Raw genomic sequence first — 23353 nt, forward strand, 5'->3', positions numbered from 1 at the left:
GGGAGGCGGAGCTTGCAGTGAGCTGAGATCCAGCCACTGCACTCCAGCCTGGGTGACAGAGCGAGACTCCGTCTCAAAAAAAAAAAAAAAAAAAAAGATACTGTACTTTTGCCAGCAGTTTACAAGAGTTTTCTTAGCTCCACATCCATGCTAGCTCTTGGCATCATAAAACCCTTAAATTTTTGCCAATCTGGTGGGTGTCTAATTTATATTTAATTTAAATTTCCTTTATTACTAATAAAGTTGAGCACTGATTCTTGGTCATTTGACTGTCCCCCCCCTTTTTTTTTTGAGACTGAGTCTCTATTGCCCAGGCTGGAGTGCAGTTGAATGTCCCCTTTTATAAGATGTTGTTCAAATATTTGACCAATTTTTAATTGGGTTGTTTTTCTCTGATTTGCAGCAGTTGTACATATGTGTGTAAATTAATCTTTTTTTTCAGTTGTATATGTGATAAGTATTTTCACCTGCTCTGGTTTGGCTTTTCACTCTATGTGGTACCTTTTGACAAATAGAAGTTCTGGGTTTCATTGTAATAATATCATTTCCTATGGTTAGTCTTGTTTAAGAAATTTTTGTCTACCTTAAGGTAATGAAGATTTTCTTTGGTGTTAAAGACAAATTGCCTGCCTGCCTGCCTGCCTTCCTTCTTTCCTCCTTTCTTCCTCTTTTTCTTTCCTTCATGTTTTTGACATGGAGTTTAGCTCTTGTTGCCCAGGCTGGAGTGCAGTGGCCTATCTCCGCTTACCGCAACCTCTGCCTCCTGGGTTCAAGCGATTGTCCTGCCTTAGCCTCCCGAGTAGCTGGGATTACAGGCATGCACCACCACGCCTGGCTAATTTTGTATTTTTAGTAGAGACAGGGTTTCTCCATGTTGGTCAGACTGGTCTGGAACTCCCGACCTCAGGTGATCCGTCTACCTCAGCCTTCCAAAGTGCTGGGATTACAGGCGTGAGCCACCGCACCCAGCCAAGCCGAAAACTTTCTAGATTTTGGCTTTAACGTTTAGGTCTTTACACCACCTGGAATTTTTGTAGGGTAGGATTCAATTTCATTTTTCCCCCAGGTGTGTATTCAGTTATTATAGTATCATTTATTGGAAAGTTAATATTTTCTGCACTGATATGCAGGGCCATTTTAGTAAAAAAATCAAGTAAACATAAATGTCTATGTCTATTTCTGGATTCTGTTCCGCTAGTCTATTTGTCACTCCTCACAGTAATACCATACTGTCTTACTCACCGTAACATTGTATTTGGAGCAAGTACACTCACCTTCTTTTTCCTCAAGAGTGTCTAGGCTGTTTGTGTTTCTTTGCATTTTCATGTCAATTTTTGAATTAGCTTGGTTGCACCCAAACGTCTCTTGGAATTTTGATGAAATTGCATTGTATGTATAATTTTATGAGTAGAAATTTGGAAACTCTTCTACACTTGATCTTAACCAAAAGGCCAAGAGACAATGGGGCACTCTTCTTTTTTTTTTTTTTTTTTTTTTGGGATGGAGTCTCGCTCTGTCGCGGCTCACTGCATGCTCCGCCTCCCAGGTTTACGCCACCTCGCCCGGCTAGTTTTTTGTATTTTTTAGTAGAGACGGGGGTTTCACTGTGTTAGCCAGGATGGTCTCGATCTCCTGACCTGGTGATCTGCCCGTCTCGGCCTCCCAAAGTGCTGGGATTACAGGCTTGAGCCACTGCGCCCGGCCTCTAGGGGCACTCCTCTAATAACATGAGCCTGTCAGTTGATGTAGGTCTTAGTGTTTCTCAGCAAGGTCTTGCTTATCTCCTATAAATAGTTCTAGGCAAGTAGGAATCACATAATTCATTGTACAGAGTATTCCTTTGGCATTGACTGTCTGGAATCTGAGCAGTTCAGATAATGATCAATCATAATTTTAGCCTGGGTTTTTTTTTTTTATATTGAGCACCTATCTCCTCCTCCCTGTCCTTGTCCCCCTCCTCCTCTTCCTCCTCCTCCTCCTTGAAAAGCAGCTTTATTAGAAAGACTGAAATGTGTGGTAACTCGAACAGCTAGGTTGTACAAGAAAGAAATTGAAAATTCCCTTTCTGATGCCTTCCAAAACTTGAATTTCATTTAAATGCACCTTGTTCTTTCCTCAGACCTCTAACTTCACCCTGGAGTTGAGCAGAAACCTGGCTTGCCTTTTCCCTCAAATCAATCTTGGACTCCAGACAAAGGGTGGATCCTTTGAGCCAATAAGCAGGTTACTGGTAACAGTACCTGAGGAAAGACAAAGCTGTGGGTGAAAAGTTCTTTATATACGGTATCCTCCCACTCCTATCTTCTGCAGCTCTTTATGTATTAATATAATTTTTAACATTTTCTTTTATTCTTGGCCTCCTCAACTACATTTTTGGAAGTGGCGGATATGAAAATTAGGTATGGATTTACATATAATGTAGTTAATTATTGTCTAATATTTTTGTGTTAGTAACATCTGGTACAATCAAGCCTGCTTTTTTTTTTTTTTTTTTTTTTTGAGACAGAGTCTCGCTCTGTCTCCCAGGCTGGAGTGCAGTGGTCGGATCTCAGCTCACTGCAAGCTCCGCCTCCCGGGTTTACACCATTCTCCTGCCTCAGCCTCCCGAGTAGCTGGGACTACAGGCGCCCGCCACCTCGCCCGGCTAGATTTTTGTATTTTTTAGTAGAGACGGGGTTTCACCGTGTTAGCCAGGATGGTCTCGATCTCCTGACCTCGTGATCCGGCCGTCTCGGCCTCCCAAAGTGCTGGGATTACAGGCTTGAGCCACCGCGCCCGGCCAAGCCTGCTTTTTATGGTATCTTTTACTCTTCTCACTTACCATGTTTCTTTTCTTTTTCTTTTTTTTTTTTGAGATAGAGTCTCACTGTGTTGCCCAGGCTGGAGTGCAATGATATGATTGTGGCTCACCAAAACCTCTGCCTCCCATTCAAGTGATTTTCCTGCCTCAGCCTCCCAAGTAGCTGGGATTACAGGCATACACCACCATGCCTGACTAATTTTGTATTTTTGGTAGAGACAGGGATTCTCCATGTTGGTCAGGGTGGTCTCGAACTCCTGATCTCAGGTGGTCCACCCAGCTCAGCCTCACAAAGTGCTGGGATTACAGGCATGAGCCATCGCACCTGGCCCATGTTTCTTTTTTAACTACCCTTTTCTCTTCCCCACCTCTCACCTCCACTGTGCTATATGAGGTAATTTCTGCCTCTACATCTTTGCTATCTTTTCTTACCAACTCTTTAGTTCACATATTGTCTTCATTGGAAAAAAAAGCGTCTCAGATTATTTTACCCACAGTGGTCTTATCTCTCTGTAATACGGCATAAAGAACGTGATCTTAAATATCAGAAAAATGTGGCATCTGATTTCACCCATACCACTTGTGAGTTGTTTAACCTGTGAAGAAGAGATAATTTTCTCTCAGTGTTTTCAAGATTGAAATAATTTATGTGCACAATACTTGATACACATCTGGTGTTGAGTAAATGTTATTTTCCTTCTTTACTTTTCACTCTTGGGACCTCTATAGCAATTACAATAGAAAGCGTTTAACTAAACGCCTTGGGTTTTTCCCAGAATATCTTATATGTAAGTTTTGCTCCCTACCTACATTGTGAATCATTTAGAACAGGATTTTGACTTTCAGTTCTCTTATATATAACTTTTCAATCCATTTTGAATTTGTTTTGCTTTAATTTGGGGATCTAAATTCAATTTTTTCTCATATACCTGGTCTTAGTCCCGTATCATTTATTCAGTGATAACTTACTTGCTTTTCCCTTACTTTGTACTTCCTACTTGGTGATATTATAGTTTGTATTTATATATTTGAATTTTTTTCAGTTTTGATTTATGTCTCTGTGCTTCCTCCTGAACCATGTTTATATTTTCTTTCAAAAACCTTTGAATACATGATCAAATGTGTCACTTCTTAAGATTGCTGTATTTGGCCAGGCCAGTGGCTCATGCCTGTAATCCCAGAACATTGGGAGGCCGAGGCAGGCGCATCACCTGAGGTCAGGAGTTCCAGACCAGGCTGGACAACATGGTGAAATCCCATTTCTACTAAAACTACAAAAATTAACCAAGGCATGGTGGCAGGTACCTGTAATTCCAACTACTTGGGAGGCAGGAGAATCACTGGAACCCGGGAGGCAGAGGCTGTAGTGAGCCAAGATCGTGCCACTGCACTCCAGCCTGGATGACAGAATGAGACTCTGTCTCCAAAAAAACAAAAAAACAAGATTGCTGTATTCTTTATTTTCATTTCTAAATTTGTTTCCTTATTACAACAAATTTAGAAAACAGTAGGATAAAGAAAAAACAAAGGTCATCTGTAATCCTATCAATTAGATGTAGCTACCATCAAATTGTTACAGCAAATACTTAGAATTCTTTTTTTAATATGATCATTGTGTAGCTATTGATCTGTGTAACCTGTGTTTATTATGCCAAAATACATATAAACAGCTGTCCATGTTAACATTTATCTTTATCATGAATTGTAATGGCCTCATAGAGTTAGTTCACCAAGTCTTTATTGTTGAATATAGTTTGCTTACAAATTATTGCCTTTATAAATAATCATCTACTTTGGCCAAATGCTAGTGCTTGTTTTTTTCCTTTTCAGTAAAATTATAATTATATACATAATTAATGAATATATTTTTCTTTTTTTTTTTTTTTTTTTTTGAGACGGAGTCTGGCTCTGTCGCCCAGTCTGGAGTGCAGTGGCCGGATCTCGGCTCCCTGCAAGCTCCACCTCCCGGGTTTACGCCATTCTTCTGCCTCAGCCTCCCCAGTAGCTGGAACTACAGGCGCCTGCCACCTCGCCCGGCTAGTTTTTTGTATTTTTTAGTAGAGACGGAGTTTCACTGTGTTAGCCAGGATGGTCTCGATCTCCTGACCTCGTGATCCGGCCGTCTCGGCCTCCCAAAGTGCTGGGATTACAGGCTTGAGCCACCGCGCCCGGCCAATATTTTTCTTATAAAAATAATTTATATATTATAGAGGGGCTCAAGTCTTGTGCAGCCACAGTCCCCAATCCCAGGTATCTACCCAAACATAGCCACTGTTGTTGATTAATTTTTCATTTTGTTAACCTGTATTCTATGCATTTAAGTACATACATATGTACATACATGTACATTTCACTAAAAAGTGGAATTATAGGAATAATATATGTGTATTTTATTTTATTTTATTTATTTTTGAGATGGAGTTTTGTTCTTGCTGCCCAGGCTGGAGTGCAATGGCACAATCTCGGCTCACCACAACCTCCGCCTCCAGGGCTCAAGCAATTTTCCTGCCTCGGCGTCCGGAGTGTCTGGGATTACAAGCATGCGCCACCACATCCGGCTAATTTTGTATTTTTAGTAGAGACAGGGTTTCTCCATGTTGGTCAGGCTGGTCCCAAACCCCCGACCCCAGGTGATCCACCCCCCTTGGCCTCCCAAAGTGCTGGGATTACAGGCGTGAGCCCAGCTGAGTATACGTATTTTAAATGTCAGTAAATACTTCCAAATTAAATTTCAAATTGGCTTGATCACTTCACAGTACACTCAGTTGTCTCTAACAGAATCAGCTTTTCTAACTGCCAGTTAGGTCACTTATTGCTGCTAAAGGTTCAAAATAGCACTTAGAACAAATAATGATTTAATTTCATTTCAGCTAGCTATTCTTTTTTTGTTTGTTTGCTTGAGACTAAGTTTTGCTGTTGTCACCCAGGCTGGAGTTTAATGGCACGATCTTGGCTCACTGCAACCTCCACTTCCTGGGTTCAGGCAGTTCTTCCTCAGCCTCCCAAGTAGCTGAGATTACAGGCGCCTGGCACAACGCCCAGCTAATTTTTTTTGTATATTTAATGGAGATGGGGTTTCACCATGTTGTCCAGGCTGGTCTCCAACTCCTGACCTCAGGTGATCTGCCCACCTAGGCCTCCCAAAGGGCTGGGATTATAGGCATGAGCCACGTCTGGCCTAAGCTAGCTATTCTTAACCTTGGTTGCTAACCTCTGGTCCCACTCTTAGCAATTCTGATTTAATTGGTCTGGGGTATGGCCTGAGCATCACCATTTTTCTCATTATCGTTTTATGACTAATCAAGCAAAGCAGTGGGAATGAAGAAGGAACAAAGAAATCTGTAACTGGTTGTGATCAATTAGTTGTAAACACCATTTGCACTTGGACTAGCCAACCCCAATTTGTAAAAGGTCACCAGATGACTCTAATGCGCCGCCACAGTTGAGAACTGATGACTTCAGTGCACAGAAGCTGATAGAAAAACATTAAAATTTCATTTGATGTGGAGTGGGTTCAAACTTTGGAATATTTAAAAAACTACCCAAGAGGCTGGGTGCAGTCGCTCAGACCCGTAATCCCAGCGCTTTGGGAGGAAGGCGGGCGGATCACCCGAGGTCGGGAGTTTGGGACCAGCCTGGCCAACATGGTGAAACCCTGTCTCTACCAAAAATACAAAAATTAGCTGGGTGTGGTGGTGGACACCTGTAGTCCCAACTACGTGGGAGGCTGAGGCAGGACACCCCTTAAACCTAGGAGGTAGAGGTTGCAGGGAGCCAAGATCGCACCAGTGCACTCCAGCCTAGGCGACAGAGTAAGATGCTGTCTCAAAAAATAAAAATAAAAATAAAAAGCCACCCAAGTGATTCTAATGTACACTCACGAATGAGAATCACTCAGTTAGACAGTCATGATTCGTGTTATGGAGCTGAGCACAGTAACTGTGGAAGAAAAATCAAAGTCATGTATCAAGAAAGTAGCGGAAGGAGTAGTTTTGGCGGAGGCAGTCAACGATATCTGCCATACTTGTGCACTTGCTAGCAATTTATTGTGTGAAAATACACTGGTCATCTTAGTGGTGTCTTGGGGGAGAGAAAACCTAAAGTATGTGGTATATACACATACCACGTTTAATCAGCAGTCTTCTTTTTAAAAACAAAAAAAAACTTTCAAAAGCTTTGGGTTTTGTAAATTATAAATTTTTTTGCGTGTTTTTTTTTTTTTTTTCCCACAGAGTGAGTTGCTCAGGCTGGAGTATAGGAGTGCAGTGGCAAGATCTCAGCTCACTGCAGCCTCTGCCTCCCAGTTTCAAGTGATTCTCCTGCCTCAGCCTCTGGAGTAGCTGAGATTACAGGCACACACTGCCACACCCACCTAATACTTGTATTTTCAGGAGAAATGGGGTTTTGCCTTGTTGGCCAGGCTGGTCTCAAACTCCTGACCTCAAGTGATCCTCCTGCCTCGGCCTCCCAAAGTGCTGGGATTACAGGCGTGAGGCACCACACCCAGCCTTTTATCTTTTATTTTTATCTTCACCAGTTCTTTTGCTTTTTTTAATGTTGAGATTCTTTTGTTGTGATATTGAATTCAAATCTGTTTTATATTATTTTTATACAGGCATTTACTTCTGTCAATTACTTTTTATCTGGTAATTTCTTGATGTCCAGTTTTTGATATGTATCTTGCTCTTGTTTACCTTATTTTTAGGCTATTTGTGTTTCCATTTAGTTTCATATTTAACATGAGAATTATTTAGGAATATGTTTTGTTAACTTTAAAATTTTTATTAAATTTGAAACTTATAGAAGTTACAAGAATAGCATAAAGTATTCCTGCATAGCAGTTACTCACATTCACCAGTTGTTACCTTTTGTCTATTTGCATTATCATTCTCATGTGAAATTGTTTTCTTCTCTCTCTCTCTCCCTCTGTCTCTACACACACACACACACACACACACACACACACACACACACACTCCACAAACATTTTATCTGTACCGTTTAAGACTAAGTTGCAGATATTTTGCCCCTTTATTTCCTAACAACAAGAATATTCTCTTACATAACCCACAGTACAGTTATTAAAATTTTAACATTTGGCCGGGCACGGTGGCTCAAGCCTGTAATCCCAGCACTTTGGGAGGCTGAGACGGGCAGATCACGAGGTCAGGAGATCGAGACCATCCTGACTAACACGGTGAAATCCCGTCTCTACTAAAAATACAAAAAAAAAAAAAAAAAAAACCTGGCCGGGCGAGGTGGCGGGCGCCTGTAGTCCCAGCTACTCAGGAGACTGAGGCAGGAGAATGGCGTAAAACCCGGGAGGCGGAGCTTGCAGTGAGCTGAGATCCGGCCACTGCACTCCAGCCCGGGCGACAGAGCAAGACTCAGTCTCCAAAAAAAAAAAAAAAAAAAAAATTAACATTTATATGATACTCTAATCCATGTTTAAAATTTTTGACTCATCCCAGTAATGTTCTTTATAACAAACCACCCTACTCTCTCCCCTCATCTATCCAGGATCCACTTTAAAATCACACTTTAAATTTATTAATTATGTCTCTCTAGTCTTCTTTAATCTGGAAGAGTTGCTTTCTCTTTGTCTTTCATGATCTTGGCATTTTTGAAGAGGAGAAGCCAGTTATTTTGTAAAAAGTCCCTTAATTTGGGTTTATCTTATGGTTCATCATGCTTACATTCAGGCTATGAATTTTGTGGCAGGAATACCATAAGGGTAATATCGTATCCTTCTTGCTGCATCATCTCGGGAGATTCATGATGTTGACTTATTCCATTTCTGGAGCTGTTAACTTTGATAATTTGTTAAGGGGATATCTACCATGTTTCTCCACTGTAATACTGACAGTTGTCTGTTTGTAATTAATAGATAATTTGTGGAGATATACTTTGTAACTGTGTAAATAACTGGTCATCAAACTTTTCCCCACTAGTTTAACATCCAACCATTGATAATTGATAATTATTCCTGGGTCTGTTATTAGTAAGATGTAATAGTAATAATGGCAGGGTTTTTTTTTGTTTGATTTCTATCGCCATTATTTTGTCTGTATTAATTAGTTGGCATTCTGCTATAAAGAAGAGCTTTCCCTTCTCTCCTACTTATTAATTTGTTTACGTCAATATGAATTCATAGATGTTTACTTTCCTCAATGGGTTATAATCTGTTATTTATTTTTATACTCAAATTGTCCCAGATTTGGCCAGCAGGAATGCATTCTGGCTGGCTTCTGTGTTCCTTTGATTTGTCTTCATTATTCTTTGAGCATTTCCTTACTTCCTGGAATGACAAGATGTTCCAGGCTCGTTCCTAAATACTGTCTTAGCTCCAGCCTGGAATGAATCGTTTCTCTAAAGAGCTCTGGTTCCTTGGAATGTGAATATTTGGAAACCAAGATCTAGATGATGGGACTGCAGTGTTCATTCTTGTCACAATGTGTTCCATATTTTTATCTTCCTTCTGTAGTACTTAGAAACCTGGCTTCCATTATCCTCATTATATTTACGAATTTGTTCAAGTCTAGAATTTATAAATACAGAATGTGAGAATGCTAACCTCTACTATGGTAAAAATCAAACATACTAAGTAAGGTTCAGTATTTGCTTATATTTGCTCTTTATCTTTTTATTTTTATTTATTTATTTATTTTTGAGACGGAGTCTTGCTGTTTCTCCAGGCTGAAGTGCAGTGGCACAATCTTGGCTCACTGCAACCTCTGCCTCCTGGGTTCAAGCGATCCTCTTGCCTCAGCCTTCTGAGTAGCTGGGACTACAGGCATGCATCACCATGCCAAGCTAATTTTTTGTAGTTTTAGTAGAGACCGGTTTTCAGCATGTTGTCCAGGATGGTCTTGATCTCTTGACCTTGCAGTCCACCTGCCTCCGCCTCCGAAAGTGCTGGGATTACAGGCATGAGCCACCATGCCTGGCCTTTTTTTTTTTTGAGACGGTGTCTCGCTCTGTCGTCCAGGCTGCAGTGCATGACTTCAACTCACTGCCACCTCCACCTCCCTGTTCCAGCGATTCTCCTGCCTCAGCTTCTTGAGTAGCTGGGATTACAGGCACCCACCACCACACCCGGCTAATTTTTGTATTTTTAGTAGAGATAGGGTTTCGCCATGTTGGTCAAGCTGGTCTTTAACTCCTGACCTGAGGCAATCCACCCACCTTGACCTCCCAAAGTGCTGGGATTACAGGCATGAACCACCGCACATGGCCAACTTCTCTTTATCTTTAGACTGGGAGTACATAGTCAAAATATTGTGTTCTAATTTACTTGGATTTGGTTTTTTCCCCCATTAAGTTTGCTTTTGTTATTCATTTGAAATACATTTAAGTTTGTTCCTACCATTTGGCCTTTTTTGTTACTCTATTCTTGGTGACTTGATTGTATGAGTATGTAAAAATACTAGCGTGCTTCCAAAAGTTAAAACTAGCTGGGTGCGGTGGCTCACACCTGTAATCCCAGCACTTTGGGAGGCTGAGGCAGGTGGATCACTTGAGGCCAGGAGTTCAAGACCAGCCTGGACAACATAGGGAAACCCCATCTCTACCCAAAAATACAGTAATTAGCCAGGAGTGGTGGTGCACACCTGTAATCCCAGCTACTCGGGAGGCTAAAGCAGGAGAATCACTTGAACCCGGGAGGCAGAGGTTGCAGTGAGCCAAGATCATGCCACTGCATTCCAACCTGGGCGACAGAGTGAGACCCAGTCTCAAAAAAAAAAAAAAGTTAAAACTATGCATAAAGTTAGAGCATCATCACTGTGCTCCTCCCACAACCCATGTTTTGGTGAGTATTAGTGGGCTCAACTGTGTCCCTTCCAAAATTCATATGTTGAAAGCATAAATCCCAGTGCCTTAGAATGTGAATGTATTTGGAAACAGGGTCTTTAAAGAGATAATTCAGTTAAAATGAGGCCATTAAGGTGAGCACTCATTCGACCTGACTCCTATCTTTATAAGGGAGGAAATTTGGACACACAGAGAGATGCCAAGGATAGACACAGAGGAAAGACCATGTAAGTGCATAGCAAGAAACAGACCATCTGCAAGCCAAGGCGAGAGGCCTCAGAAGAAACCAAACCTACAATCAGCATAATCTTGGACTAATGTCCATAACTGTGAACAAACAAATTTCTGTTATTTAAACCATCCAGTCTGTGGTATTTTATTATGGCAGCCCTAGCAAACTAATACAGTGAGTTATTTACTCCTGGGTCATACTATATACCTGTCTCCCTGGGTTATGCTGAGATTGGACCCTCATTATAGATCTATGATGAGGATTGAGCATTTCCTTACTTCCTGGAATGAGAAGATGTTGCAGGCTCATTCCTAAATACTGTCTCAGCAGACAGAACATTTCTGGTGGATCTTACAGAGCATGGGCATGCCCTTTGCACTACTCCAGGTTATGTTATCTTAGGGTTTTCAACCAGAGGAAAACTAATTTCTCAAATGCTGGATTGCAAGTTATTTCCACTAGTAAGAGAGGTCACCACAGTGACTTAGGAGTTCAAGATTGCCACTTTCATCTGGGTCCTATCCATATGTCTCAACTCCAAATTTCAGGATCCCATTCTTTGCCAGTCTTCTTTCACATGAAAAATTTTGACAAGACTGTGAATTCAACATTCATCATAATTCAGCAAGCTGAGCAATTGTGTGTTTTTCAGCAATGTCAGCCCTATGGCTACAAGAAAGGGGAGATTCTTTTTTTGTTTTTTTGTTTGTTTGGTTTTTTTTTTGAGATGGAGTCTTGCTCTGTCGCCCAGGCTGGAGTGCAGTGGCCGGATCTCAGCTCACTGCAAGCTCCGCCTCCCGGGTTTACGCCATTCTCCTGCCTCAGCCTCCTGAGTAGCTGGGACTACAGGCGCCCGCCACCTCGCCCGGCTAATTTTTTTTTTTGTATTTTTTAGTAGAGACAGGGTTTCACCGTGTTAGCCAGGATGGTCTCGATCTCCTGACCTCGTGATCCGCCCATCTTGGCCTCCCAAAGTGCTGGGATTGCAGGCTTGAGCCACCGCGCCTGGCCGAGGGGAGATTCTTTTAGGATTTTTATGGAAATGCTTTCATTCTCAGATTGTGACTTGAACTGAGAGTTAATAAACCTGAGTTTATCAGCTTCTCTTTATGCATTTAAGTTAACGTAAGTTAATCCATCCCACACCGCAGTCCTTATATCATTACTGCCATAATGATCAAGTACAGCAACTATTTAGCTCCCAAGGCATGTGCTTTAATTGACACTTCATTCCAATCAACCATGGCCCAATTAATTGTAACGTTACTGCATGCCATGAATTTCTTTTTTTTTTTTTTTTTTGGGGGGGTGGGATTATAACATTATGAATCTTTTTTTTTTTTTTTTTATACTTTAAGTTCTAGGGTACATGTGCATAACGTGCAGGTTTGTTACATATGTATATTTGTGCCATGTTGGTGTGCTGCACCCATCAACTCATCAGCACCCATCAATTCATCATTTATATCACGTATAACTCCCCAATGCAATCCCTCCCCCCTCCCCCCTCCCCATGATAGGCCCCAGTGTGTGATGGTCCCCTTCCTGAGTCCAAGTGATCTCGTTCAGTTCCCACCTATGAGTGAGAACATGCGGTGTTGGGTTTTCTCTTCTTGTGATAGTTTGCTAAGAATGATGGTTTCCAGCTGCATCCATGTCCCTACAAAGGACGCAAACTCATCCTTTTTTATGGCTGCATAGTATTCCATGGTGTATATGTGCCACATTTTCTTAATCCAGTCTGTCACAGATGGACATTTGGGTTGATTCCAAGTCTTTGCTATTGTGAATAGTGCTGCAATAAACATACGTGTGCATGTGTCTTTGTAGTAGAATAATTTATAATCCTTTGGGTATATACCCAGTATTGGGATGGCTGGGTCATATGGTACATCTAGTTCTAGATCCTTGAGGAATCGCCATACTGTTTTCCATAATGGTTGAACTAGTTTACAATCCCACCAACAGTGTAAAAGTGTTCCTATTTCTCCACATCCTCTCCAACAACTGTTGTTTCCTGATTTTTTAATGATTGCCATTCTAACTGGTGTGAGATGGTATCTCATTGTGGTTTTGATTTGCATTTCTCTGATGGCGAGTGATGATGAGCATTTTTTCATGTGTCTGTTGGCTGTATGAATGTCTTCTTTTGAGAAATGTCTGTTCATATCCTTTCCCCACTTTTTGATGGGGTTGTTTGTTTTTTTCTTGTACATTTGTTTAAGTTCTTTGTAGGTTCTGGATATTAGCCCTTTGTCAGATGAGTAGATTGCGAAAATTTTCTCCCATTCTGTAGGTTGCCTGTCCACTCTGATGGTAGTTTCTTTTGCTGTGCAGAAGCTCTTTAGTTTAATTAGATCCCATTTGTCAATTTTGGCTTTTGTTGCCATTGCTTTTGGTGTTTTAGACATGAAGTCTTTGCCCATGCCTATGTCCTGAATGGTACTACCTAGATTTTCTTCTAGGGTTTTTATGGTATTAGGTCTAACATTTAAGTCTCTAATCCATCTTGAATTAATCTTCGTATAAGGAGTAAGGAAAGGATCCAGTTTCAGCTTTCTACTTATGATGCCATGAATTTCTACCAACCCAAATCCCATTGGCATGGAACTCTGCACTGCAGTCAATCCCAAAGGATTAGCAAAAAGATACTAAAAGGCGTGACCAAACTAATCCCAAAGTTCCGTCTTTACAGGCCTTTCACCTGGAACCACATCAGGTACCAATTCTGTTGCAGTCAATATCTAATCAAGGAACAGAGAACACACAGTAATTTGAACTAGAAAAGTTTAATATAAAAAATTATTAACTGTCATGGAACTAGAGTAACAAAGGATTGACCAGTAAGAAGTAAAGGAAACTCAAGAAACTCAAGAGTTATAGCCATAAAGAGCAGCCATTGATTGGGCACGATGCCTCACATCTGTAATCCCAACACTTGGGGAGATTGAGGTGGGAAGATAGCTGAAAGCCAGGAGTTTCAGACCAGATCCTGTCTCTACAAAAAGAAAAATATAACAGCCAGTTAGCTAGGTGTGGTGCATGTGCCTGTATTCCTAGCTACTTGGGAGGCTGAGGAGGGAGAATGGCTTCAGCCTAGGAGTTTGAGGCTGCAGTGAGCTGTGATTGTGCCTGGGTACCTGGGTGACTCCAGCCTGGGTGACAGAGTGAGACCTTGTCTCTAAAAAAAATTTTAAAAATAATAAAAAGAGCAGCCACTACTAATGGTAGAGAGTCCAAGGAGGAAGCCCTCCCAGGGCTAACATCTAGGCCTTGTTGGAGAGTGCACATCTGTGGCTTACTGAATGACAGTAATTGCTGTGGTAAAGGGCTGGGACTAAGATGAGGCAAGTGAGACAGTGAGAAGCATTCACCGTCAGATGTAGCTACACTTGCATGACGCTGAGACGGAATGCCTCAAATTTTGCATTCTGGGTTCCTCATTCTTAAGACAGTCATCGTCAGGGTTATACGTGCAGGGTTGGCATCTGAGCGCGAATGCCTCAAGTTTTGTGCCGTAAGTGCCTCACTTGCCTTAGCCATGTCCTGTTCCTGCTGTGGAACTTGCTGGAAATCTGTCCTCTAGAATTTACCAGTAATCCATCCTGTGGGGCAGACTGGGTTGTCTTACCAGAAGCATTTGCTACGAAACTTTCAGATGAGGCTACTGGGTGCTGCTGGCCACTTTGTACTTTAAGAGCCGGGAGCTAGAGAAGCTGCTTGACTGAGGAAGCCTGGTAAAGTCACTCATGCTGCAGGAACTGGGTGCTGGGGAAACTGAATGTGCTGCAGGAGGTGGACCTGGATGCTGGAGCCACCTGCCAGGCAAGCACACCAGAACCAGAAGGGAATGTCCCTTCCTCCTGCAGTGTCTTTCAGACATCCACTACTGGTAAAGCTTAATTAACATTGTTCTGGCAAGGAAAAATATTTCTATAGCCCAGGTCTACTTTTGCAGAGTGAAAAAATGGTGAATAAAGGGTGAATTTGGAACTTAGGGGCAATACATTGACAACTGGCACATAGTCTTTTAAGAATTTTAAAGTTCATTTTTAAAAATGTAAGTCATTTATCTAGGACTGACTTTGCTGTTTAGGTATGACATGAGATAGGGATATAATACTTTTCAAAATATTATTTATTTATTTATAGAGACAGAGTCTCACTCTGTCACACATGCTGGAGTGTAGTAGTTCAATCTCGGCTCACTGCAACCTCCACCTCCCAGGTTCACGTGATTCTCCTGCCTCAGTCTCCTGAGTAGCTGGGACTATAGACACGTGTCAGCACGCCCAGCTACTTTTTGTGTAATACTTTTTAAAATGGATGGATGATTATATCTTTTGAATTTTTCCATATAGGCAATCATAAGATCTGCAAACATCAGTTTTGTTTCTTGCTTTCTAGTACTTACATGTTTTATTTGCTACAACCTGTATGGATGTGCACATATTTGATGTGTCCCTTCCTGGTTTTTGTAGGTATTGTTAACCAGAATGAGGAAATTACCTTCTACTCATAGCTTGTTCAAGTTTTTTTTTTTTTTTTTTTTGAGACGGAGTCTGGCTCTGTCGCCCAGGCTGGAGTGCGGTGGCCGGATCTCAGCTCACTGCAAGCTCCGCCTCCCAGGTTCATGCCAGTCTCCTGCCTCAGGCTCCCAAGTAGCTGGGACTACAGGCGCCCGCCTCGTCGCCCAGCTAGTTTTTTGTATTCTTTAGTAGAGACGGGGTTTCACCGTATTAGCCACGGTGGTCTCGATCTCCTGACTTTGTGATCCGCCCGTCTCGGCCTCCCAAAGTGCTAGGATTACAGGCTTGAGCCACCGCGCCCGGCCTTCAAGTTTTGTGTTTCTTCTTACAGTAACTGGATGTTGGGTTTTATCAAATTCTCTGATTGTCGTAGACAAATGTGCATTTTTCTCTCTAATCTGTTAATATAATTAAGTGCTTTTTTAATGTTGAAGCAACCTTGTATTCCTTGGATAAAATCAACTTATTCATAAAGTTTGCTTTTTTAATTATTGTATTCATATTGCTAGAGTTTTATTTAGCGTGTGTGTGTGTGTGTGTGTGTGTGTATTCATAAGTTATATTAGCCCCAAGTTATTCTCTTTTCATATTTAGTATTTTGTCTTATTTGGTATCATGGCTATTAGACTACTTTCTTCAGATGAATTGAAACATGTTCTTTCTGTTTCTTTTTTCTTCTTTTCCTCTCAAAGTTTGAGTTTTTTCCTGAAGTATTTTATATATTCAGATACATAAAACCTTTTTAGGTTAAGTGATAATACCCATATAACCACCATGAAGATTAGAAAAATACAACATCGCTAGTACCACAAAGCTCTCTGCCTGCCCAAACCAAATTCATCTTTCACTCTCTCTCCACTCAAGTGTAACTATTAAGTAGATTTTGTAAAAATCATTCTCTACTCTTATAATTTTTTGCCAACTTTGTATAACTCCCTAAAGGATATTATACAGCTTTGCCTGCTTTTAAACTTATATAAACTGAATCATAATATATGTGTCCTTTTTAAGTTTTGTTTTGTTTTGAGACAGAGTCTCACTCTGTCGCCCATGCCGGAGTGTGGTGGCACAATCTCATCTCACTGCAACCTCCACCTCCCGATTCAAGTGATTCTCCTGCCTCAGCCTCCCAAGTAGCTGGGATTACAGGCATGCACCACCACGCCTAGCTAATTTTTTGTATTTTTTAGTAGAGACGGGGTTTCACTATGTTGGCCAGGCTGGTTTCGAACTCCTGACCTCAAACAATCCACTCGCCTCGGCCTTCCAAAGTGCTAGGGTTACAGGCGTGAGCCACTGCACCTGGCCCATGTTGAATAGTTTAGATATATCTTGTTTATCTCCACTATTATTTCATAACCTTTGTGACTGTATCACAGTGTATTTTGTCCAACATATTTTTTATGTGGATAATTGGTGGTTTCCAGCATTTTACTCTTAATAAAACTGTTATGAACATTCTAGTGGATGTTTTACCTAGGAGTGGAATTGCTGGGTAATAGGGAATATACATGTTAGCCTAGATAACCAAATTCTTTCAAAGTGATTGTATGAAAAAGTAGTCTATTTCCAACAGTGTGTATTTGCCGCCGCCTTTGCCACATTTTTGCCACATCTTTACCAACATTTGGAATAGTCATACTTTTTACCTACCTAATATACTTAGTAATAGCTAATTATGGTTAATTTGCATGACCATGACTACTAATGAAACAGAACATCTTTTCATTTGCATTATCTTTTGTCTCCTTTTCCCATTTTTTCCTCAAGATTTGTTCATTTAGGCAAAATTCACATGAGATACACTTAACCATTTTAAAGCGCATAATTCAGTGGTATTTAGTATAACTTCAGTGGTATTTGCTGTATTCATAATATTGTGCAACTATCGATTCTCTCTAGTTTTAAACCTTTTTCATCTGCCTGTAGAAATACCCTGTACCCGTTTGAAGCACAGACTTTTAAATTGGATGAATTTAAATGGATGTATCCTTTCTTTCATTGCTTGTGCTTTAGGTGTCAAATCTAAGAATTAACTGCGAAATCTGAGGTCATGAAGAATTAGAAATCCTGTTTTTTTGAAAGTTTTATTATTTAGCAATTCTGTTTAGGTTGTTGATCCATCTCAAGCTCACATTTTATATTTGCATGTGTTTATCCCATTGTCCCAATACCATTTGTTGAAGAGACATTTCTTTCTCCATGCAGTGGACTTACTGTCCTTCTGGGAAATTTATTAGTCATAGATGTTTGGGTTTATTTCTGGTTTTTCAGTTTTATTCCATTAGTTTGCAAGTCTGTTCTTATGCCAGTCCTATGGATTACTGTAGCTTTGTAGTAGTAAGTGTTACAATTGGAAGAAGTGAGTCCTACTTTTTCTTTTTTTTTTTTTTTTTTTTTTTTTTTTTTTTGAGACGGAGTCTTGCTCTGTCGCCCAGGCTGGAGTGCAGTGGCCGGATCTCAGCTCACTGCAAGCTCTGCCTCCCAGGTTTACGCCATTCTCCTGCCTCAGCCTCTCGAGTAGCTGGGACTACAGGCGCCCACCACCTCGCCCGGCTAGATTTTTGTATTTTTTAGTAGAGATGGGGTTTCACCGTTTTAGCCAGGATGGTCTCGATCTTCTGACCTCGTGATCCGCCCGTCTCAGCCTCCCAAAGTGCTGGGATTACAGGCTTGAGCCACCGCGCCCGGCCGAGTCCTACTTTTTCATTTTCAATACACATTGCAGTTCCATATGGATTTGATGAGTGGCTTTTCATTTTTTTTCTTTTTTGAGACGGAGTCTTGCTGTGTCGCCCAGGCTGGAGTGCAGTGGCAAAATCTCAGATCACTGCAACCTCCGCTTCCTGGGTTCCAACAATTATCCTGCCTCAGGCTCCTGAGTAGCTGGGATTACAGGCACGTGCCACCATGCCCAGCTAATTTTTTTTTTTTTTTTTGAGACAGAGTCTCGCTTGTTGCCCAGGCTGGAGTGCGGTGGCCGGATCTCAGCTCACTGCAAGCTCCGCCTCTCGGGTTTACGCCATTCTCCTGCCTCAGCCTCCCGAGTAGCTGGGACTGCAGGCGCCCGCCACCTCGCCCGGCTAGTTTTTTGTAGTTTTTGGTAGAGACGGGGTTTCACCGTGTTAGCCAGGATGGTCTTGATCTCCTGACCTCGTGATCCGCCCGTCTCAGCCTCCCAAAGTGCTGGGATTACAGGCTTGAGCCACCGTGCCCGGCCAATTTTTTTACTTTTAGTAGAGACAGGGTTTCACCATGTTGGCCAAGCTAGTCTCGAACTCCTGATCTTGTGATCCACCCATCTTGATCTCCCAAAGTGCTGGGATTCTAGGCGTGAGCCACCGCGCCCAGCCTGGCTTTTCATTTCAAAGGCCACTGAAGTGTTAATAGAGATTGCACTGAATCTGCAGATTATTTTAGCGAGTATTGCCATCTTCATGTTAAGTCTTCCCATCTATGAACATGGGATTTTAATCTGTTGCATCTCCAACTGATGTACTGCAATTCAGTTCTGGTACTAGCTACCCAGAGTTAGTGTCAGATTCCATAGGTTTTGGCATATAGTCCCCAGTAAATCTGCCCTTACTTTAGGCCAACTAGCTACAATTCCAGTAAGTTCCCATGACTCCCTCCCCCTCCCCCCTTCATTTAGTAATTTACTGCAACTCACAGAATTCAGGAATGCACTATACTTTATAGTTTTATTATGAAAGATAAGGATACAAGTTAGGAACAGCCCAGTAAAGAGACACATAGAGAAAGGTCTGAAAGGGATCTATACACAGGTTCTATGCCCTTTCCTGGTGAAAGCAGGTGTGTCACCCTCCAAACACATTGATATGTTCAACAAGGAAGCTCCACTGAACTTTGAGGTGGAATTTCATTATGTAGGCATGATTGATTAATCATTGGCCACATGATTGAACCCAGTCTCCAGCCCCACTTTCTTCCTCAGAGATTGGGCTAACCGGCCGGGCGCGGTGGCTCAAGCCTGTAATCCCAGCACTTTGGGAGGCCGAGACGGGCAGATCACGAGGTCAGGAGATCGAGACCATCCTGGCTAACATGGTGAAACTCCGTCTCTACTAAAAATACAAAAAAACTAGCCGGGCGAGGTGGCGGGTGCCTGTAGTCCCAGCTATTTGGGAGGCTGAGGCAGGAGAATAGCGGGAACCCGGGAGGTGGAGCTTGCAGTGAGCTGAGATCCCGCCACTGCACTCCAGCCTGGGCGACAGAGCGAGACTCTGTCTCAAAAAAAAAAAAAAAAAAAAAGAGATTGGGCTAACTAAAAGTATTTTCGATGACTGCCCCAATTCCGAAGCTACTCAGGGGTCCACCATGAGTTACCACATTAGCATAAACTCAGGTGTGATCCATAACAAAGACATGTCTAGCTCTGTGCTAGGAACCCTAGGACAAAGACCTGACAAATTATTACACAGGGCACAAACAAGACTGGGAGTGAAAATGACAATGTCTTCCTATTTATTTAGTGGTTTCTTTTCTCTTGGATCATTTAGCTTTTTTTGTTGTTTGTTTGTTTGTTTTGTTTGAGACTGAGTGTTGCTGTGTTGCCCAGGCTGGAGTTCAGTGGCTTGATCTCGGCTCACTGCAAGCTCCACCTCCTGGGTTCAAGTAGTTCTCCTGCCTCAGTATCCCAAGTAGCTGGGATTACAGGCACACACCACCACACCTGGCACACCACCATGCCTGGCTAATGGTTTTGTATTTTTAGTGGAGATGGGGTTTCACCATATGGGCCAGGCTAGTTTTGAACTCCTGACCTCAAGTGAGCCGCCCACTTTGGCCTCCCAAAGTGCTGGGATTACAGACTTGAGCCCCCGCACCCAGCCCATTTAGCTTTTTATTAATGATTTGACAAAGATCTTATATTTTACATGGTAGTTCTTTGACAGCTAAATATTTTGTAAATATCATCGCCCATTCTGTGGCTTGCATATTTTTAACAGATTTTATTCATAAGTGAGCTGTGAATCACACTTATATTGTTATACAACTTTGTTTTCCATGTAATTAATATTACCTTTTTGTCCATATATTTATCACTAATTTATATTCAAAATCTACTGGGAAATAAGTCTCTTCCCGGTATGTTCTGTCAGCTTCTTAGGTTTAGAAACATCTCTTCTATGATCCTTTTTTTCTCTACTGACTGCTTGTACCACTATTACTCTAGAATTCTGTCTTCTTAAATTCCCTGCCCTTCTGTGTTGAGTTGTTTCTTGGATTCCTTGCCTTCCTGTTTCTTGGTTTGGTTCTTCTTCTTGATATTCGTGGCATGTGAGAAATGATGAATGAGAATTAAATTTTGTGAGTTCTAGTATATTTTTCAACCACTATATTGATTCTTTGGCAGGGCATGGAATTCTACATTAAAAATATTTTTCCTCAGAATTTTAAAGTTATGATTTCTGTCTTATAGTATTATTTAGAACTCCAAAGCCATTTTCATTCCTGGTGTTTGGTTTATACCCTGTCTTTGCATTTTGGAGCCTTTTAGGATATTTTCTTTGTTTCCAGTGTCCTAGAACGTAATAAAAATATATCTAAATGTAAATCATGTTTTTTAATGCTACATACCAAGTGGGCCCATTAAATATGGAGAGACTCATGTCTTTCAGGTCTGGGAAGTTTCCCTTAATGCTACTTTTTAGAACAATCTGTATTTTCTGTTTCCCTTGAAAATTTTCAAACATAGAGAAAAAAAAGACTATTCCAGTGAATTCTGAATACCCATTTTCTTACTCTGTTTGGGCCACTGTAACAAAATACCATAAACTAGTTATCTCATGAACAAAATAAACTGATTTCTCACAGTTGTGAAGGCTGGAAAGTACATGATCAAGATGTTAGCAGATTCAATGTCTGGTAAGGACCTGCTTTCTGCTTCATAGTTGGCACCTTCTCTCTGTCCTCACATGGTAGAAAGGGAAAGGCAGTCCTCTGGGTCCTCTTTTATAAGGACACTAATTACATTCATGAGGGCTCTGCCTCCCAAAGGCCGCACCTCCTTACCCCATTACATTGATACCTAAAGTTCAACATTTCATTTGGGGGTTGGAAGGACACAAGCATTCGGACTCTTATCATCCATCACCCAAATTTTTCAGTTGTTGCCATTTTGCCACATTTCCTTTATCTTTATTAATACACATACATACACATTTTTTTCTGAGTCATTTGAAAATATGTTGGGGACATCTTCACATTTTACCATTAATAATTTTAACATATATCTCCTTAGTATTTACAATATATCTCTAACCTAAGAAAATTAAAATGGACTTAATAATATTCTTAAGCATTTTATGTTTAGACAGCTCCAGTGGTTTTCAAACTCTTTATTTAGCTGCTATTGTGTTTCTTTATTTGTTTGTTTGTTTTACTTGGGTGTGTGTTTGCATGATCTAGGATCCAGTCAAGATTTATATATTGGTTCTGTCATTGGATCTCTTTAGTCTCTTTTATTCTAGAGCAGTCTCTCATTTTTTGTTTTATATGACATGAATTTTTCGGTGTTTTTTGAGACAGAGTTTCACTCTTGTTGCCCAGGCTAGAGTGCAATGGTACGATCTTGTCTTACCACAACCTCCGCCTCCTGGGTTCAAGTGATTCTCCTGTCCCAGCCTCCTGAGTAGCTGGGATTACAGGCATGCAGTACCACAGCCGGCTAGTTTTGTATTTTTAGTAGAGACGGGATTTCTCCATGTTGGTCAGGCTGGTCTTGAACTCCTGACCTCAGGTGATCTCCCCACCTCGGCCTCCCAACGTGCTGGGATTACAAGCATGAGCCACCATGCCTGGCCCTGCTTTATATGACACTGAATTTTTTTAAGAATCCAGGACAATTATTTTATAGAATGTCCCACAACCTTTATTTGTCTCATGGCTTTCTCATGTATAGGAAGCTTAGATTCAGGTGAATATATTTGGCAAGCATACCACATAGGTGGTATGATGGTACATCTTTTATTGTATTACATTAGGAGGAACATATTGTCAGGTTGCTCCACTACTATTGATTCCAAGTGCTATAGTTTGGATGTTTGTCCCCTCCGAATCTTATGTTGAAAATTTCCCCCCAGTGTTGGTGGGGCCTAATGGCAGGTGTTTCTGTTATGGGGGTGGATCCCTGATGAATAGATTAATGCCCTCCCTGGGGGGCAGTGGGTGAGTGAGTTCTTGCTCTTATTAGTTCCCACAAGAGCTGGTTGTTAAAAAGAACCTAGCACCTCCCTCGACCCTCTCTTTTGCTTCCTCTTTCTCCACATAATCTCTGCACATCCCAGCTCCTCTTTGCCTTCTACTAGTGGAAGCAGCCTAAAACCTTCATCAGAAGACGACGTTGGTGCCGTGCATCTTGTACAACCTGCAGAACTGTAAGCCAAATAAACCTCTTTCCTTTATAAGTTACCCTCCCTTAGATATGCCTTCATAGCAACACAAGTAGACTAAGGCATCAAGTTTTACCACTTAAGATTAAGGTGGTAAGTACCAAATCTTTCTATTATACAGGTATATGTTTTTCCCTTTATAATTAATAAATAATCTGTAGAGTGATACTGTGAGATCAAGTGAATATCCTTTTCCCCAGCGCAATTCATTATCCAATTTTAGAATCCATTGCCTGAATCTTTTATCCTATTGATGATTTTAAAATGGTGATTTTCGGGTTCCTCCATTTCTTCTAGCACACTTTATAGATTCTTAGCAAACTTCTAAAAATGATTTCTTCTCAGTAGATGGTGGACTTTGTTGCTTGACCTCCCATATTTTCCTATTTTCCATTTCTGTATCTTTTTTGTATGGGTTTTAAAGATATTTTATTTATTTTTGAATGATTTATTTTTATTCCCACTTTATATTTTCATTTTCTATGAATACTTTTTTTCACTTAATATTTCTTTCATATTATTCTATTCTTGTATCATGTGGAGTAGCTTCTCACATCCTATGAGA

The 23353-nt window shown here is 41.1% G+C and overlaps 1 protein-coding gene across 4 annotated transcripts in view; it reads left to right on the forward strand.

Annotated features, from left to right (window-relative positions):
- Positions 1 to 23353, forward strand: part of ZNF345 (zinc finger protein 345) — a 33067-nt gene that overhangs the window by 4081 nt on the left and 5633 nt on the right. Inside the window, exon 3 of one of the 4 annotated variants that reach the window (XM_030942991.1) lies at positions 2120 to 2258. The exons of the other annotated variants lie outside the window; for them this stretch is intronic. The gene's annotated coding sequence lies outside the window, so the exon portion shown is untranslated. The remainder of the gene's footprint in view (positions 1 to 2119; positions 2259 to 23353) is intronic. 4 annotated transcript variants of the gene reach the window in all.

Source organism: Rhinopithecus roxellana, chromosome 12 (genome assembly GCF_007565055.1).
Source record: "Rhinopithecus roxellana isolate Shanxi Qingling chromosome 12, ASM756505v1, whole genome shotgun sequence".
Lineage (NCBI taxonomy): Eukaryota > Metazoa > Chordata > Mammalia > Primates > Cercopithecidae > Rhinopithecus > Rhinopithecus roxellana.